This window comes from Monodon monoceros, unplaced genomic scaffold, assembly GCF_005190385.1.
Source record: "Monodon monoceros isolate NGI ecotype Baffin Bay Population unplaced genomic scaffold, NGI_Narwhal_1 Super_Scaffold_16, whole genome shotgun sequence".
In the NCBI taxonomy this organism is placed as follows: Eukaryota; Metazoa; Chordata; class Mammalia; order Artiodactyla; family Monodontidae; genus Monodon; species Monodon monoceros.
Window position 1 is genome coordinate 54,238,874 of NW_021703772.1, and position 19,081 is coordinate 54,257,954.

At 37.1% G+C, this 19,081-nt stretch overlaps 1 protein-coding gene and 1 pseudogene across 1 annotated transcript in view; both read left to right on the forward strand.

Moving 5' to 3' along the window:
* CCDC141 (coiled-coil domain containing 141) overlaps nucleotides 1-3,429 on the forward strand; it is a 259,530-nt gene extending 256,101 nt beyond the window's left edge. The window contains exon 27 of the transcript XR_003793967.1: nucleotides 697-3,429. The gene's annotated coding sequence lies outside the window, so the exon portion shown is untranslated. The remainder of the gene's footprint in view (nucleotides 1-696) is intronic.
* Nucleotides 3,430-10,594: 7,165 nt separating this feature from the next.
* The window catches only part of LOC114896569, a 20,352-nt pseudogene continuing 11,865 nt past the window's right edge, over nucleotides 10,595-19,081 (forward strand).

A 19,081-nucleotide genomic window follows, 5' to 3' on the forward strand; every position in this document is an offset into this window, starting at 1 on the left:
ATATAATAAAATCTTCTGAAGATAAAAATTCACAAGATGAAATACAAAGGAAGCTTATCCATGGCAAATAATCTCTAACCCTTGTTATTCTAATGATGCCAGAAAGCCGCCTTTCTTTGTAATAAGTATTATGCAAACCTCCATACAAACAGGCTGTTGGCAAGCAGGGCAGCTGGAAATGCAAAGTAGGAAACCAGGTACCTGGCAGGATCAGAAAGGCTAAATGCCCATCTGCTCCAAAGTGTCTTTTCTAGCAGCCATTGCCATGCCGACCCTCAAAGGCCTACCTTTGATTCAAGTTAACGCAGCTCTAGAAGATGCCTCCTAAATGCACATTTATTCATTTTTATTCTTTTTAAAGGAGTAATAGAATTTCTCCTCACATCCTGGTCTAGGTTATCAGATTAAATAAGGACATTTCCCCCACCAAAAATCCCCGATAGATTCTTGTGAGGAAATGGGGTATGTGGGAACCTGAAAGATTTGTCTGCTGTGTTCCACTAAGTGTTGGGAAATATAGGACCAGAGGGGAAAAAGAGCCAAACATCGGGATGAGGAAACTGAGTCAGCTTTGTTATCCTCCCTCGCAGTATGAATTTCCCACACATCTAGGAAACGTATGTGGGGGGCTCCCTGAGAGGAAGTTAGAGGCCACAATAAAATGTGTCTGCATGACTTTTTTTGTTATTCAATTAGAGGACTGTACTGGTTGAAGTGTCAGGGTGAGCCCTAAATCCACAACTGGTGTTCTTGTAAGAAGGCCATGACAGACCTGGAGACACAGAAGAGACACATGGGAAAAGGCCAAGTGATGACAGAAGCAGGTTGGTGTAATGCAGCTGCTGCAAGCCGTACAACACCAGAGGTGGCCACCACCAGAAGTGAGAGGAGCAACGAAGCATTCTTCCCTAGAGACTTCAGAGAGAGCCTGGTCCTACTGATGCCTTCATTTTGGACTTCTAGCCTTTAGAACTGAGAAAGAAGAAATTTCTGTTGTTTTAAGCCGTCCAGTTTGTGGTATAGTCCTCCTTCAGTATCCCTGGGGGATTGGTTCCAGGATACCTCCTCCCCCCACAGATACCAAAACCCACCAGTGCTCAAATCCCTTACATAAAACAGCATGGTGCAGTGGGACCCTCCTTTATCCACAGGTTCTGCATCAGCAGCTACTGAAGACCGACTGTTCTTTGTTACAGCAGCCTGAGGAAACCAATGCAAAATGTTTTAGAAAAATCCATACACGTCTTTCTCTGGAAAAAAAAATTCCCAGAGACATTCACTAATAGACAGCAACCAGTGCTGCCAATAAGCACTCCCAGGTTGTGCTGCAAGGCCTCAGTTCTCTTCTTGATTTAGGGGATCATCTTGGTATATTTCAGTCAATCAGCAACTCTTCATCTTCTACGTGAACATTGTCCCCTAAGTATACCACAGTGTACTAAAACCAGATAAAGATATTAAAGTACAGCTATAGGCCAATATCACTCATGAATGTAGACACAAAAATTCTCAACACAGTACTAACAAATCCAATCCAACAGCGAATAAATAAACTTACACAAACAAGTGGAATTTTTTCCAGGTATGCAGGCTGGTCCAATATTCAAAAATCAATCAATCCACCACATCTACAGGCAAGAGAAGAAAAATCATATGATTATATCAATTGCTTCAGGAATGACATTTGAGAAAATTCAATATGTGTTCATGATAATTTTTTAAAAACTCACAGAAAACTAGTAACAGAAGAAATTTCCTCAACCTGATAAAGAGCATCTACAAAAAAACTATAACTAACATCATACTTAATGGTGAGAGACCGGACACTTTCACCCCAAGAGTGGGAAGAAGGTGAGAATGTCCTCTGTCATCACACTCAGCCCACATTGTACTGGAAGTCCTACCTAGTGAATAAGACAAGAAAAGGAAACAAAAGTTCTGCAGATTGGAAAAGAAGAAAGAAAATGCTTTTGTTTACAGAAAGCATGATTTTCTCTCTATAAAACCCCAAAGAATCTTCCAAAAACTCTTAGAACTAATAAATAAATATAGCAAGTTCACCAAAAGCAGACGGCCTGCACCAATGGTATCCAGGAGAAAGGCAGGGAGTTAGCAATAAAAGAATCCTGGTGAATCAGGCATCTTTTGAGGCCAAGGCAAAAGGTGGGCAACCTGAATTTGTCTCTTTCCAACAATTGATTACAGACATCATGGATACTTGTAATCTAGTTGCAACATCTCACACTTCATTTTTCTTGCAGCTTCCTGCATTATTTTGGGGGGTTTTGAGAGAGGTAAATTATTTGAAGGAGACAGTGCTCAACAGAGCAAGGGAATATTTGATGTGGAACGTAAACTTTATCATTGGCTGCCATTGTCATTATCACTGAAAGAGAAAAATTAGAAAGACATTGTAATTACAGTGTTGTAAAGCTGAGCTTTCCCCAACAATAACATATTAATATTAGAACAAAAGGAGTCCTTTTAGCCTCTGACCTCAAATCCCAGAGTGGATGATTTATCAGCTGGTGCTGTGCTGCACTACAAGAATGAATGTATCTCCCGTGGATATAAGTGCTTTTCCTATCAGCAGGGATGGACTCCTGCTGCTAGTGTATTTCTAAGGCTTCTTGATAGAAATCAGAGCTAAAATATGTCAGCCGTTATATTATACTTTCAAAAGTAATCAGTTTCATAAAGTCATATATTGGTCTATTAATTAATTAAAAGATGGAAAACAAATGACTACTTTGGTACCTACATCTAACAGGAAACTTCAATGAAACTAATTATTTTGTATTTTCTAGATGGTAACTATAAGTACTTTCTTCATTTCCATGTTCTTGAAGGTAATTTTTGGTCATATATATCATTTGTCTAAAACGTAATTGGTGTTATACGTTACCACTTAGAAGAAAACTAACTGATGTACCACAAAGGCCAAGTATTAAACTTACATTTTATCAAATGCTTTATAAATTTAATCATATAAACAGTGAAGCCCTGTTACAACTCCATCCAGGACTTATAAATGGATATGCAAGCAAAGCAGTCATAGTTTTAGTTCAAACCTATGGCAGCATATTATATAATTGCACAAATATTGATTTACTATATTACAATTAAAAATGGATCATGAACCATGAAGAATGACTCAGGCTTAACAGAATGTACATGTGGGAGTCATGACCACAGTCTAAGGTTATGGGGCTGGTTTTCTTGACAGTTGAATCCCATTCTTCTGTGCTCTGACTCTATCCCATCATAGGTAAAAATTCAGTAAGTTAAGGGATGGCACCATCTCACAAAGAACCTCAGAATTAGGAAAATCTATATGGTTTCTTTAAATGTGAGAAATTGTTGGTAGCAGTCATGCAGCACAGTGTGTCACATGTCATTAATGTCATTGTGAATTAATAAAAACCTTTTCAAGAGTTTTGGATCTTGGTGCTGTGTGTGTGTGTGTGTGTGTGTGTGTGTGTGTGTACACCTATTTCTTAGTATGAGTTCTTATCCATATGAATTAGGTAATATATAAAATTCCCAGGTGATGTATGATTAATCAGGTTAGGAAAACACCTCTTGTTAATGGTACCAGTGCCATGAGGAACTGACGACCAAGAGTTAAAATAGACATTTCTTATTTTAACAGTGGTATAATACAGACATATATTTATGTGCATGCCACAAGATAAAATACTCAGTACAACTCTCCAGTTTTTTAAATGTATGATTAAAAACCGGTGTTTCCAAACAGGATTCCCAGATTACTGATAAACAAGGGGAAAATACTCTTCAGATCTGTATACAAATATATCAGCTCCGAATATAAATCCATTTAAATTCCTCCTAGGTAGCAATTCAGAGAGTTATTTCTAAATAGAACTTAGAGGTTACTTTTATTTAAATGTAATAACAATATCACAAATCATGCTTGGGAAGCAGCAGGTTTTTTTTAATCCCTTGGCTATTGTATTTGTATCTTCCATATAAAGTACTGAGTGTGGCTTCTTAAAAATGGATTTTTCTAGTTCATTTTTCAAGGTTATACAGCATGTATGATTACTGCAGGGACAAATGTTTTGTGTGTTCATTTCTTTTTTACTGCTAATGGTTTATACATGCAAATAATGAAATGTATATTATGTCTACTAAGTACGTGGAAACAATGTAGAATTTACTTGCCTGATTCTTAGCTCCACTGAGAATTCTTTAAAATGTAATTTAACATTAAATTCTTGTAAAGGTAATAACTTTAATCTGATTTTCTTATACACCTTTTGCAGATAGGGGATATTTATTCTTGTATGAATATTGATTCATAAATGCTCTTAAGGAATGCAGTTGCTCCAATTCGAGAGAGAAAATTTTCATGGTATTTAATATTTGATAGGGAATATACTCCTATTTAATATCCCATTGCAAAATAGTGATCTGTTTATAACAGGACAGTAATCAAATTAAATGAAGACAGTTTTCCAAAGTCAAATATAATCATTTCTCACTATGGTGTAGTCTTTCACCATGAAAAAAGAACTAGCTGTTGAATTCGTTTCTCCTATACTTTCTTACCATGTCATTAATTTTAATGGGAAAAAGTTTAGAAGGTATGAAATAATAAAGAATTTGTTTTGCCTGGCACTAAGTAACTGTATACTGCATAGATAATTTAACCCAATGGTCATATTAAACATTTTTTAGTTTCATGGAACTTAGCTGGTGAAATTCACTGAAATTGAATTCCATGACAGCCACAAACAGCAAATATTGTCTAAGGCAATAAATAGGTGAGATGATAAAGACAAGATGTCAAGCAATAGCTATAACAATATGATTAAATAACAGATGGGACCAAGGATGGAAACCATTGAAGGAAATGCAAACCCAGTTATAATTATGTGTTAGTAGTCTTCTCTGTGATGTTGGTTTAAAAAAATTGTGTCCTCTTCCTTTCTTCTGTTCTGGAGTAAACACACATAAATGTACATATGCATACACATCCATATGTATCTACAAACTTGCATATAAATGCATCTAATTGTATCTATATTCATAATGGTGTCTTCTGAAAATCTTACAAAGACTTGGAATAGAAAGTCATCCCAGGCATCATCGTCTGTCTCCATATGACCATTCCATCGGAGCTGACGCTGATAAACCTGGCATAGCTTCAGGAAGCTTCAGCTTCCTCCAGTTTAGTATGCAGACATGGTCATGTAAGCCTCTAAGACTTAGCCTCTTTGAGCCAACCTGCAAAGTTTCAGATTGGTAGAAAAGAGGAACATTTCTCCATTGTGTGTCCACACTTGGCAACCCCTCCCCTTCACACCTGATTCTCTTTAAGTGAAGAGTTAGTATAAGGTAGGAGGAAAATATTTTTCACAAATGCTTTAGAACTACACATCTTAAAGAATAAGTTGCCATAAGTCAACTGCTTGATTTTATCTGGTGTGTCTTTTAGAGCCTTGCTATAGAAGACTAGCAGCGTCAGCATCACCTAGGAGCTTGTTGAAAATGAAGAATCTCAGATTTCACCCCAGCCCTACTGAATCAGAATCTACGTCTTAGCAAGATTCTCAGGTCATTTTTATGCATATTAAAGTTTGAGGAACATTGTTTTAGAGAATACTTTGGTTTCTAAAGACTTCAAGCCTTGTATGCAGTAACTTCATGTTGGTGACATCTGTGCTCCAAATTTATAAGATTCAAAATGGAAAAATTCAACACTGTCATAGGAATATTGAGATAGATTGACAGATTTCTATAGTAGAAACAGTAAAAGAAGTTAGAGTGGTAGGGATCATTCTGAAATCTGTAGAGTCCTGTTTGAGAATGAATTTAGGTTCGGGGATTACATGTTTAATCAGACAGTTTTGACAACGTGTGGTATTTAAGCAATGCCACCAAGAACTCTGCAAAATAGTTTCCGGAAGAGTATGTTCTATTCTATGTTCTAAGCCCATAGTGCTAGCCAACAAAGTTTCTTAGGGCCATAGTAGGTCAGGCAGATTATAATGACTAAAGTGCTTTTCTGTTTGAAAATATGCCAAAGATTTATTCAGAATGGAGACAACATTCTCTGCATTAAGAGCTTCTTTTGGCAGGGTGGAGCGGGGGGTGGCGGGAAATCAGAAACCACTTGCAATTATACTCAGGGTTGTATGCCCCGCCAACGAGCATAAATAGCCAACAAGTCAATGCCAGCATTAAATGCCCTTTGGAAAGTTTACCAATGAGTTCCCAGAGCATACTGTTTCAAGTGACCTAAAAACTTGAGTTACGGTGTGATCACTTAAACGTTTTGCAATGAAAGTAACTAATCTAAATTTTAGACGATTATTAATGTTTATTGCTGCCATTTCTGTAAGTAGAGATTACCAAGGAAACTTTGTTTTTCATGTTAGAAGCATTAAAGTATATTTTTGACTCCAAACACAGTACGAAGTTTATATGGCTATTTTAATAACATTGACACATATATTAAAAATTAGTATCATTGATATTTAAATTATATGACATTGGCTGTATAGTACATTATTGGAAATAAGCAAATTATAACCAAGGTTCACTGTCATTTTAATTTTTTAATGATGGATGTGACTTTACATGTCTAATCGAGAATTGCCATTTGGAGATAAAGTAGATGAGATAAAACTCAGCCCCTATTCTGATGTTGCTCTGAGGAACCTAGAGGCATAGAACTCTTTTTTAATTGGATAAACATAGGCTTTTTGTTGAGGTTGTCTTGTATCTTTTTACAGGTTAATTGAAATGCTTTAATAATATTTATTAAAATAGTGGAACATTGATTTTATAAAAATATATCATGCATTTGAGCCTGTTTTAATCATCTTGCATTCAAACAGAAATGGAAATGAGCACTTGTTTTAAATATATGGGCTATTCTGTATTACTCCTCTTAAACGTTACTATTTTGAAGTGCTAAAGACCTGAATTCTAATCCTAGCTCTGACACAGAAGAGCTCAGAGGATTATGGCAACTAAAATCTCTATCCCTCATGTTCCTTGCCTGTGAATGATTTTATAAATTAAACCACCTCTAAAAGTGCTACCAGCTCTCACTGATCACTAAGGGGTGTTAAATACACAAGTACGTCCTTGGTTTTCTCATTAGAACAGGCAGATGATATTACCAAGGACTTGGTGTTTGGGGGCCAAGTGACCAAGAGGCCAGCCAAGTTTCAGGATAAAATTTAAAGAAAATTTCCTGGGAAGAAGAAGGCAAATAAGAACTTTCTTTGCTGGGAATAGTACACACTTGGCGGTCATAAAATGTTCTCTTTATTCCACAGAGAAGAAAAGAAAAATATTACGGTAGGACTCCAAATAGAGTCAGTTAAAAACATGGTATACCCAAGCACAGGCTCTTATTCAGCCCCTAAAAGTCCCAGCCTCAATGCCCTTTAATATGGAAATGCTGTTAGCAGTCTATGATTCAGCTGAATGATAAAATAATTGAGAATATAGCACATAGTAGTTGTTGACAAATTATCCCTATGTTAGAAAAGAGACAGTTAATTGGCATAGATCTTGTCATTCTCTAGAAAAATGCAACCGTAGTTGGACATTCTCTTTGTATGGAATGAGTATGAAATTGTGTAGTGGCGAAATAGAACATAAAAGGTCATTTGGACATGTTTAGCATGTGGAATCTTAAACTTCATAGGTAGGCAACCTCATAAGACGGTAGCACACTCCAAACAGGGTTATCAACATGTCCACCCACATAATATCTGCTTTCAAGGAAAGCTCTGTGTCAGTTTCAGGCAATTCACAAATTTTAGCTTTTATTATATTGAAATGAAGTCAAATTATTTTTCTGTTATGATCTCTTTTGAAATAAGCTTTTACATATTTCTAATGATTTCTTCTAAATGGTTCATATAAATTAATGCTTTTTTTAAAAAATATATTATTTGATTTCACTTTGATCTACTTTAGCTCTCATTCTCAGGGAGAAACAACTGAGTTAAAGTCACTGTTTTAAACAATATTTTTTATTGCATTTAGAGTAATTACAACTAGAACACTTAATAATTTTATTCTAAATTGAGCTAAAGCCTGGACAAAAACATTTTTAAGTACCCAACATGTTCAGATATCATTTTCCTTGTTTTTTAAGTTTTACTAGGAAGAGATTGTGTGTTTAATTAAGAATACATATCTAAAAGGAAAATCTGATTTTGTGAGATTATAAATTCTGGTTTTCAGAGCAAAGATAATCCTGAGAGAGAAATTATCTGAGCCTTATCTGCAACCCTGCCACCCATCCCAGACACACACACACACACACACACACACACACACACACACACACTCTCTCTCTCTCTCTCTCTCTCTCTCTCTCTCTCTCTCACTCTCATTCTCTACCAGTCCAGTGTGACCAAGCCAAGGAGAATGAGGGGCAGGAACACAGTCACACAAGTCAGAGCCAAATAAGAAGAATAAAAATAGAACCTTAAGCTTTCAGAAGCACCAGTTTTTAAAGTGAGCCAGAGGACAGAGCAATAGCTATATATTTAAACAGAAGTAACTACAACTTTCTAATCAGTTACCCATTGATAGAACATAAACTGCAGTAAATCATGACTCAGTGTCCTGTTACGTATCCCATAAACAAGGGGGGGTATCATTGGTGTGCTTTACTTGGTGAATACGCTTATGCAGATGCTTCATAAACAGATGCAATAAATATATTCTACTATGTCTTTTAATTTAATAGAAATCTTTTTTAAAAAAATATTCAGCTTATATGTACATTGACCAGAACATGTTCTGTGTGGAAACTGCATTTTGCTTGGGTTTTGAGAAGAGCATTCTACAGGATATCTATATTCTTACTAAAGTTACTTAAAGATAAGGAAAATGTGGTTTTCGTGGTGTATTCCTCTAAGGCTGGGCTTCTCAACCTCTGCACAATTAACATTTGGGTCCAGATCCATCTTTGTTGTGGGGACAGTCCTGTGCATTGTAGAATGTTCAGCAGCACGCACAGCTTCCACCCACTAGACAACATTAGCACACCCACCCTCAGTTGTGACAACTAAAATGTCTCCAGATATCACCAGATATCCCCAGCATAAAATCATCCTCAGCTGGCAACCACTGTTCTAAAGAACAAGTTAGCACAGCCTTGGTCGGGATCAAACAATACTGCTTTGTTAGCAAAATTTAGGAAATAAAATCCAGCAATTAATGTGGCCGTCACACACTTTTACTGTTGTTTCTTTATTTAACCTTTTCTTTTATCAGCTTTTTTTCTTAAATGGATTACTACTATCCTGGATAGATTACTAAGGTTTTAGTTTAACAAATTTGTTATGAGAGCTGAAATTTCCAGCTTCTCACCCTCCCCCCAGTATAATGATGATGTTCAATCAAATATGTCAGATAGAAGCCCACAAAATTCATCAGATTGGAGTCTACATCCTCCTGGAATTTGAGAGGAAAAAAATGTGGAGAATATCATTTTTTGGTAAGGAGGCTAGGTCCATTTGCCATCGAAGTCTACATGTACACTTCTAAATGTCATCGATATTAATTCTGTTTAAATCTGTGCCTATAGTATACTCTCTAAGGATGTGGCTGTTTAGTCTGGAAATCCGTACTCTGACAAAATCCACCATAAAGCATGAGAATTTGTAGCTTAAAAACAAGTTTCTTCTCCTGTCAGTTCCTTCTCTCACCCCTCTATGTGAAGAAAATAGAATTTAACAAGATGACTGTAGTCAAGAGTCTTGACAGGAAGTTACCTTAATAGGTTTTATTTTTACTTTTGCTTTTGTTTTTGTTTTATTAAATTCAGGGAACCTATTGGTGGTTACTAGATGCTGGAAGGTTGCAGTAAAAAGAAAATTGTTATTGTTTATAAATACTTCTGAAAATGAACACGTTTAAAATACAGCATATGTGTAGCTTCTATCAGCAATTACAAATACCTTTTTCTTTTTTAGTACTAGACAAAATTCCAGCATTTCTAGAAAGTGTTGGGCCCGCCCACCTCCAGGAAGGAGGTTTGATTCCACACTGTAGTGCCTGGAATACTGGCTTATCGGTTGTGACAAACGTACAACACTAAAGCAAGGTGTGTGTGGGAAAGGAGTATATGGAAACTCTCAGTACTTTCCTCTTAATATTTTTGTAAACCTAAAACTTCTCTAAAAAATAAAGTCTATTAATTTTTTCAATGGATTTGAAAAGAAAAGAACACTAATTTTTGAAGTGATAAAAAAGTGAAATCTAGTCAAATTGTGGTTCCTAGGCATAAAGTGGATTGATTGTTCTAAGCATCATTTAGATTTTTAATTTGTGACACTGTTAATAATAAACAAACCTATTAAGAGAGAAATATTGCAGGTCCCAAGAATTTTTAATTTATTATTTTTTAATACTTGATAACTTAAATGTATGCAGATATTAAACTAAATATGTCCATTATGTTTATAAAATTAGGAAACAAAAAAACTGCAAACCAGAGAGAAACAAAACAAAACCAATAAAATTATACTTATCAGCATTTGTCAATGTGTCAGATGACATGTTGTTGAAACTAATCACTACTTAAAATGTGAATATGGTTTTACAGCAAGCTACAAAGGAAGGAGAATTACGATCCAAAAGGTTGATTGGTGAGCATGGAGTTAGAGAGGTAAGTTTGAATTCATTATCATTAGGCTCAGATGGTCTGACGGCTTATCTTCACAATATGATAAGGGTTCTGAGAACGTGTGGCCCAACAGAGTGTGCCCTGCCTGCCTTCTTTCAGGTGGTGCTGGAAAGGATGAGGAGAGCCACTGCTTCCCTTGGTAACTCCTACTGCACTGCATTTCTGAACAACATGCTCATGACTTATTAGAAGTCTTTTTTTCTTTGCATTCTACTCTAGCCTGAAAGCCATTCTGTCTCATTAAGGTAACTGAAAATCTATCTACCATCCAGGAACAGTCTAATGCTCAAGTCTGTTTCCTAATAGCAACCCTATTTCTCTGATTTTTGAGCTCTGGGGTCTGCCTCAGTGTTACCTCTACCCCTTAAGCGGATTGCCACGCCTACCCACTCACTGCCAGTGGAGGCTTTTAATGAGCCAACGTGTAATCAGTCATTACTCATTCAGTATTAAAAACCCAGTTAAAATGTTGATTGTCTACAAGCAGTAGCAAGTGCGATGTGACATGTCTCTGGAATCATATTCTTATGTATTCAAGCATCCGTGTGTCTTGTGCTGTGAGGTGGTGTGCCCCGACATTCGATATAAAATCTGAGCTAAATACCTGAAGCAGATAAGGACTCATCATAGATGTAGATGCTGATTTTTCACACTTCTCTGGGAAGAATTGGTGGATGTTTCTATTTTCTATGAAAAATCCTCCAGCTACCCTTCTATTTTTTCCTCCCTTCACAAAAGAAATTTCTTGAAAGAGATTTATACACTTCCATCTCCCACCACTTCATGGACCGACATCTCCCTAATGTTAAAATGACACCGAATCCAAATGGCACATTCCAGCAACCTTTGGAACCATTCATTTCTCCCTCATTCTTAAAGGATTCATTTCCTTTGGCTTTTGTGCTACCATTCTTACCTGGATTTCCTCTTATTCTTCCTTCTCCATCTTTTTGCACGTCTCCTTCTCCTTTAACTGTTGCACTTTCTCAGTTATCCATCCTAGTTCTCTTCTCTTTTAGACCTCCCTGTTCTCCTGAGTGAGAGATCATTCACTCCCAAAGTTTCAGGTGCCAACCAAATGAGCCAAGAGCTGCTGAAGGCTTATCTCCAGTTTAGACTCCCATTATAAGCTCCAGATTCTACCATCTACTCTGCACCTCAGCTGAATCTCCCACTAGCCCCTCAGTTTTGCCTATATCAGAACTTACCTTTCCCGAAGCTTGTGTCTCTCCTTATGTCAGTAAAAGGCATTATTACCAACCCACTTACTTAAGCCAGAAGTCTTGGGATCATCTTTACTTTCATTTGCCTCACTCCAAGGTCTCTAATTTTTGTTTGTTTGTTTGTTTTTGTTTTTGTTTTTTTTTTGTGGTATGTGGGCCTCTCACTGTTGTGGCCTCTCCCGTTGCAGAGCACAGGCTCTGGACGCGCAGGCTCAGCGGCCATGGCTCACGGGCCCAGCCGCTCCACGGCATGTGGGATCTTCCCGGACAGGGGCACGAACCCGTGTCCCCTGCATCGGCAGGCGGACTCTCAACCACTGCGCCACCAGGGAAGCCCCAAGGTCTCTAATTTTTAACAACTCATAATCATCTCTCAACTTTGACCTCTTCTTTTATCTTCACTGACCTCACCATGCTCTGGACTGATGTGACAGCCTCCCTACCTGGTCTTCCTGTCACTCAAAGATGGTCATTCTTGCCCTTCCTTGTCAGATATAGGCCCAGAAGGGTTATTGCACAGCTGGATAGAAATAAAACTAGGCTAGAACCCAGATCTCATACCTTCCAGCTACACCATGTCTCTGGCTGGGGATTTTTCCCTGCTTTAGCCTGGAAAAGAAGGATCTCTTCCCAACCCCATTCATCTCTTCTTCCCCTCTTCCAGCCGTATGTCATGCTCCAGCTGTCCCAACAGGCTCTCAGGTCCAACTTCTTGAATATCATACAAACTCCTTTCACAACTTCTTGAATATCATACAAACTCCTTTCAAAGACATGGATTATATACAAAGAAGGCATTGCAGACAGTGAGAAGATGGTCCATCTTTGGTCAGGCTAAGGGATGGACCATACTTAAAGATCCCTCAGTTCTGAATATTCTTGAGTCAAACCCAAGTCTTTCTGTCTCTGGCTTTTCTAGAAGGGTGACTTCTGTTCATACCCACAATCTCATAGCCAGTCTAACCAGCAAGCAGAATTGAATCCACACTATTTCTGAAGCTATTATGAACTATTAAGTTAAATTGTTGGATTTATTAATTTGGAACTGCAAAAAAGTTAATCTTATTCTTACCTTAGTACAAAGTTTATGTCTTTTACTCTTCTAAAAACTCTTTTAATAGAAGGTCCTCAGGAGGTAACACTTATTTATAGGAATTTCAAGACAATAAGACAATGGGGTGAACTATCCGCCTCACCCCCAAGTCCTATTTTAATATTATTACATTTTTCTATTCTTAAATGGGTCACTGGTCTGGAATCATTGAATATAGAATGGCTAAGAAGAGAAATATATTGAGTTATATCTGGAACTTTCTGTATGAGATAATGTTAAGGAAAAAACTGGAGATGTAGCATTAGTTTCTGCATATTTATTTATCAGATACTACTTGCAGAATAAAGATGTGGAATATTGCAACCTGATGAATTAATCAACTTGAAAAAACCTTTCAGAAGGACACAGCAGGGAGAGGAATTATCAGGGAACAAGTTGAATTAAAAGATATTAATTATTGTGAGCCATCGCCTCCTGTTTCTTGTTGTGGTTTTTTCACAGTGTCTATAGTGAAATCAGTAAAATCTAGTTATATTCCATTATAAAAGTATTTGTTCTTTGTGATTTGGATTATGATTTAAATAATATTAGATTCATTTAATTCCATTGTAAGGCTATAATTTCTGAACACGAATGTTCCATCTTTTTCAAACACATTAAAGGAATTTTTCTAAAGGATAAGAAATTCCTTGCATGTGTATTTCTCTATTTTAAATAGCTTTTTCCTCTTATTATACATAGCAATATCTTTATTGTAGAAAACTCAGAGAATATAGAAGAGCAGAAAATAAGAATATCAAGTTAACCCATCATCTACCACTCAGAGACAATTATTATTAACATTTCAGTATTTGTATTTCCAGGATTTTTGCTGTGTGCACGTGCACATACACACACACACACACACACACACACACGTGTATATAGCTATCTATAAACATATATGACATCAATACTCTCCAGCCAAAGACTATTAGCAGCATATCCAAAGTTAAACATGTTGGGCTTATTGCTTGTTGCAACAAAGACCACATACCGTAGGGAAGCACAGGGCACCTCAGTAACAGGGAGTTTGAAACAACTTAGGATTTGGGCTTATGTTAGGTGACTTTAGGGAATTTTAAGGAAACAAAGCCTTGCTGTGAATTGGAGGCAGAGGTGAGTGTATGTTTGGGTATCTTAATAAATGTTATCTATAGGGCGGGAAGAATTAATAGAGGTAGAAGCTATAAAGTAGTAAAGAAGCAGCAGTCACTCATATTAGCCAGGATAGACTTCTGGGTCATTTATGTGGCTTGGACAGTGTTTATGTTTGTGTTCAGACAAGACAGTGGGGTGGTTTTGTTGTTGTCTTGAGCCATCATAGTCCCAGAGTGGCCCTGTTCGTGTTAATGTTCTGTGATCTTGTTTATATTCAACAGGAGGATACAGACCGAGCTGGGAGTGCCCAACCAGCTTCTGGATATCAGGGCCTGCTTTCTTCTCTTTCAAAGCTTAGAGAGTTTTGAAACTTACAGGACTTCCCTCTGTCTTTGGAATTTGACTAGTGTAGATCGTGCCATCCAAAATTATTTACTTGGTGACTTGCTCAGTCTTTTGTTTATGGCATCTGAGTTTCCCATGTTGCTTAAGATATCCTGTCCAACCTGTGAGGTTCCACAAATATTTTTATGTAGGTAGTTATAATATTTTATTATGTTCTTTTTACTTTTAGATATTTAATCCATTTAAGATTTATGTTACATGGTATGAGGTGCTCTTTTTTTAAGAATTTTTTTTTACGTGAACCATTTTTAAAGTCTTTATTGAATTTGTTGCAATATTGCTTCTGTTTTATATTTTGGTTTTTTGGCCACAAGGCATGTGGGATTTTAGCTCCCCGAGCAGGGATCGAACCCGCACCCCCTGCATTGGAAGGTGAAGTCTTAACCACTGGACCGCCAAGTAAGTCCCAAGGTGCTTTCTTCTGAATAAATATTCAATTATATCAGCACCATTGTGAACTAAACCATCATAAATTCATTCCTCGGATTTCCTTGTATCTATTTCAGGACACTCTATTCTATTTAATAATTTATTTTTATATTACTGTGCTAATACCTGGCAGTTTGATTGCTGTAGTTTTATAGTAAGTTGTAATTTCTGGTAAAGCAGTTTCCCTTTCACCATTATTCTGATTTTTCAAGAGCTACCAAATGGTCTATTGTATCAGTATAAATACTCCCTATTGGCAGACATATAAGATATGTCCAGTTTATATTTCCTATTACAAATTTTTAGAACAAGAGTTTTTTTCCATCATTTAATATAATTCTATGTGGCACAAATAGAGAACAAAACCACACATTAATGTGTCTCTGATCTGCTATAGGCTCACTTATTAGTAGGTGACACTCTGGTACACAGCTGTATTATACACATGATTCAAATTCACATTTCCCCCAAATTAACTGCCATGGCTCTATAGTGTTACAATGTGTCAAACCCACAAATGTTAAAACCTTCAGTGTCAAGAACCCACGTAAACAATTTTCACCCTACTGGATTTATCTTACTGGTATGCACAGCCTTCTGACCCTCAGAACTTCAAGGATCAAATGCTTAAACTGACTAAATCCCTTTAATATCTTTTTCTAGTGGTAATTCCTGCTCATACCCACTGCCAAATACTATCCCCTAAAGTCTTAAACAAAACTCTTAGAAACAGAGGTATGAGGCAGCCAGCTTGGCTTGGCTGGTTCTAACATTGACACGTGACATGGCTTCATCTTCAAAGCCCTTTTGTATCATGAACTCATGAAAAACAATGTGTAGCTAGAACCTTTGGCCTTCTCCTGTGGCAGCAAGTTCTGACACTGAGAGAGATTTGCATTTCATGCTGACCTTCCCCAGGATGTTTGCTTGCCTCTTACACATTTTACAAAGAGAAGATTCATTCAATGTCTCTAAGGACTGTTCTACATCAATAGTCTACAATCCAAGAGCATAATTATCAAACTGGAAGTGGATTTACTTACAAAAATATAAATTACTTGGTAAGTGTAAAGTAGTGGCTGTTGTTAATGCCAGTGAGAAAATGTGAAAAACTTTACAACAGGGAAAAGTTTTGTTAAAAACTCTTAAAAATAATGTTAATCACTTGTCAGTCAATCACACAGAAAACCAGGATCCTAGCCAGAGTACTCCTGGCTTTCAGTTTCAATTCCTATCAAAGGAACACCTGAGAGACATGATAGTTACCAAAGATCTTTCGAATATGATAAATCCTACTTACAGATCAGGGGGTGGAGCCCCACTCCCACTCATTTTTTTAAACTTGCACTATATCTCATCAACTCCTCATTCAGTTGCAGTTATGAGTTGCCTTTTAATGTTATGCCCTTGACTTTCGTTAAAAGCTTCCACCAAAAATATCAACATATAAATTAGGTCACTACATCTGTGATAGATACATTATTAAGCACTTTATGTTCTGTATATCACTCAGTACCCTCTCTGTAAAGTTGTGCCTGATAAATTTTTAAAATTCAATGTTAAAAAAATTGCACTTCCCCAAGGAATTGGTATGCTTCCCCCTCTAGATTGAAAATCATGTCTCTTTATTCTTTAACTTTCAGGAAGTTCACCATCTAACCTGAAGATCATCTATAGTAAATAGAGTTTCCATCTTGGTTTGTGAGTTTATGTTGTTCTTTGACATGGTTTTATTTTTCTACTCTGTTTCTATTTTCTCTGAAAGTTATTCTTTATTTCTATTTCTCTTATATCATTGTATCCACTTTTGCTGAAATACCTCAATTTTTTTTGTGGAATGAAATGTAAAGTTTCCTGCCAAAGTTATCCTCTCCATGAGAAGTTCTGTTTTTGTTTCACCTTACACTGCGCTCCTCCATCTCTGGGTTCCTGGGCACTTAGTGTACCAATCATTTTGATTCTTTCCTTCCACCATCTCCCTTGCTTTGTTACATAGCTCTCTTGTCTTTCCAACTATTAAGTGAAGGACTTTATGTTTTCTGTAGCCCCCGTAGTTCTTGGTACATGGAAGACTCTCACAAATCACTTGAAAAGAAAAGAAAGCAGGGAGAGAAGAAGAGAGGGAGGGAGGAGGAAAGGAATAGCAGTCTGAACTTAATGTAAAAAATACATCCAGCCTGTAGGGAAGAAGGGGTAAGGAAGAAGTCTATTGGAAATTGAAACAATTATCCAGTAATGAAGGTAATTGCTTAGGTTTGTTTAGCTTAGGGGGGAGTGAAATTTTTATTTTAAAATTTATTTTATTGAGGTATAGTTGATTTACAATGTGTTAATTTCTGCTGTACAGCAAAGTGATTCAGTTATACATATATATTCTTTTTCATATTCTTTTTCATTATGATTTATTACAGGATATTGAATATAGTTCCCTGTGCTATACAGTAGGGCCTTGTTGTTTACCCATTCTATATATAATAGTTTGCATCTGCTAATGCCAAACTCCCAAAATCCTTCCTTTTGCCACGCCCCTCCCCACCTTGGCAACCACAGTCTGTTTTCTATGTCTGTGAGTGTTTCTGTTTCGTAGATAAGTTCATTTCCGTCATATTTTAGATCCCACATATAAGTGATATCATATGGTATTTGTAACAAGTTTTTATAATTGTCTCTATACAACTAGGTTAGGTCACACAGTCAGGCAGGAAACACATGCAACTCTATAGCATAACTGAAGAGAGTTTAGTAAAGGGACAATTACAAGGTGTGGGCAGGTTCATGAACACTAACAGGGGATGGTGAAGAGCCCTGGGAAAAGCACGAGTAGAAAGCCCAGCTAAAAACATGGCAAAGGAACAATTACCAGAACCCAAAGAGAGTACCTGTAGGAAAGGAGTCCTCAACAAGAGCATGGTCACAAGTAGAAGAAGGATGCAGCCAAACTACAGCTAGGCAAGGAAGGAGCCAAAGGAGTAAATACCCCAAACTCTCTCCTGCCAGCACATCCCATAGAATGGAAGGGGGTGGGTAGTGGATAGAGGGGCAGCCAGAGGATATACAGTGCCCCGCACTTCACTTTCACAGTAAGGGCTTGCTTCAAAAGGATTCTACGTTTATAATTAGGTGAGGAACCATGGGCCAGGGGGGGGGGGGGAGGGGGGGGGGGAGAGGAGGGTGAGGGGTGGAATTTGACTAGGAATTTGAAATAGATGGGGTAAAACACAGAGGTAAAAGGCCTAAATCTCTGCAATAGACATACAAAAGCTTCAGAATTCCATAAGAATGTAAATCATCATTTAAGGCTCAAAGGGTCTTTCACATATTTCAAAGCTTACCTTTGTTTTCAAGACAGTAGAGCTGCCTTCAGGGTCATTTTTAGATTTTTGTCCCACACAGGCTCTTTTTCTTTTAGAGAATCCTCCACCCCTTAACATATCAACCATATTAAAATGTACCCACCATTAATGCAGTTGACTAGTTAACATGTCTTTTTTTGTAGGCATTTGGTAAACATCTATTATTTTTCATTTTTGCAAATTCCTTTTTATATTTCAGAGAAAAACTTATTTTTCAGCTCCAAAGACATTTTTGGTCCCCAAAGAGCCCTTAATCCTTAGGTCTGTGCCTGCAGTAGTCACTGGATAAAATGAGCCAGACTGCCTCACTTTGGTGTATGTAAATCTTATTGTTTGACAGTAATATCACCACCAGTGAGCATCTGCTTGTGGTCGGATTTGATCTGGTTTAAGGTTTCCTGTTCCAACATCCCAGAAACCCAGCTTATATCTTCTTTAAGATTCCAGTAGTTCTTGAGCTTTGCTTTAATTCCACGTATAAATGTCATGTCACCTTCTGAGGTCCTTCCGGGAAAGACATGATGTGTGTTTCTATGAGCTCACTCTTGGACTTCTCAAATATTTCTTAGAAAACACTATTCTGGATATTCAGCTGGGTAGTTAGATAATGGATCAAATTAATATTAGCAAGCACAGAAATGATTTTCTTTTATGTCATGTTTGGCAGCAGCAAACAAACTAAATACTTACCATCTGTCAGATTCTCACTGTCCTGGGCACTATCACATTCATTCTGTCATTTCTTTTCCTTCTCTTCAAGGGTTAAAGGTAAAATGTCTTCCTCCTGCTC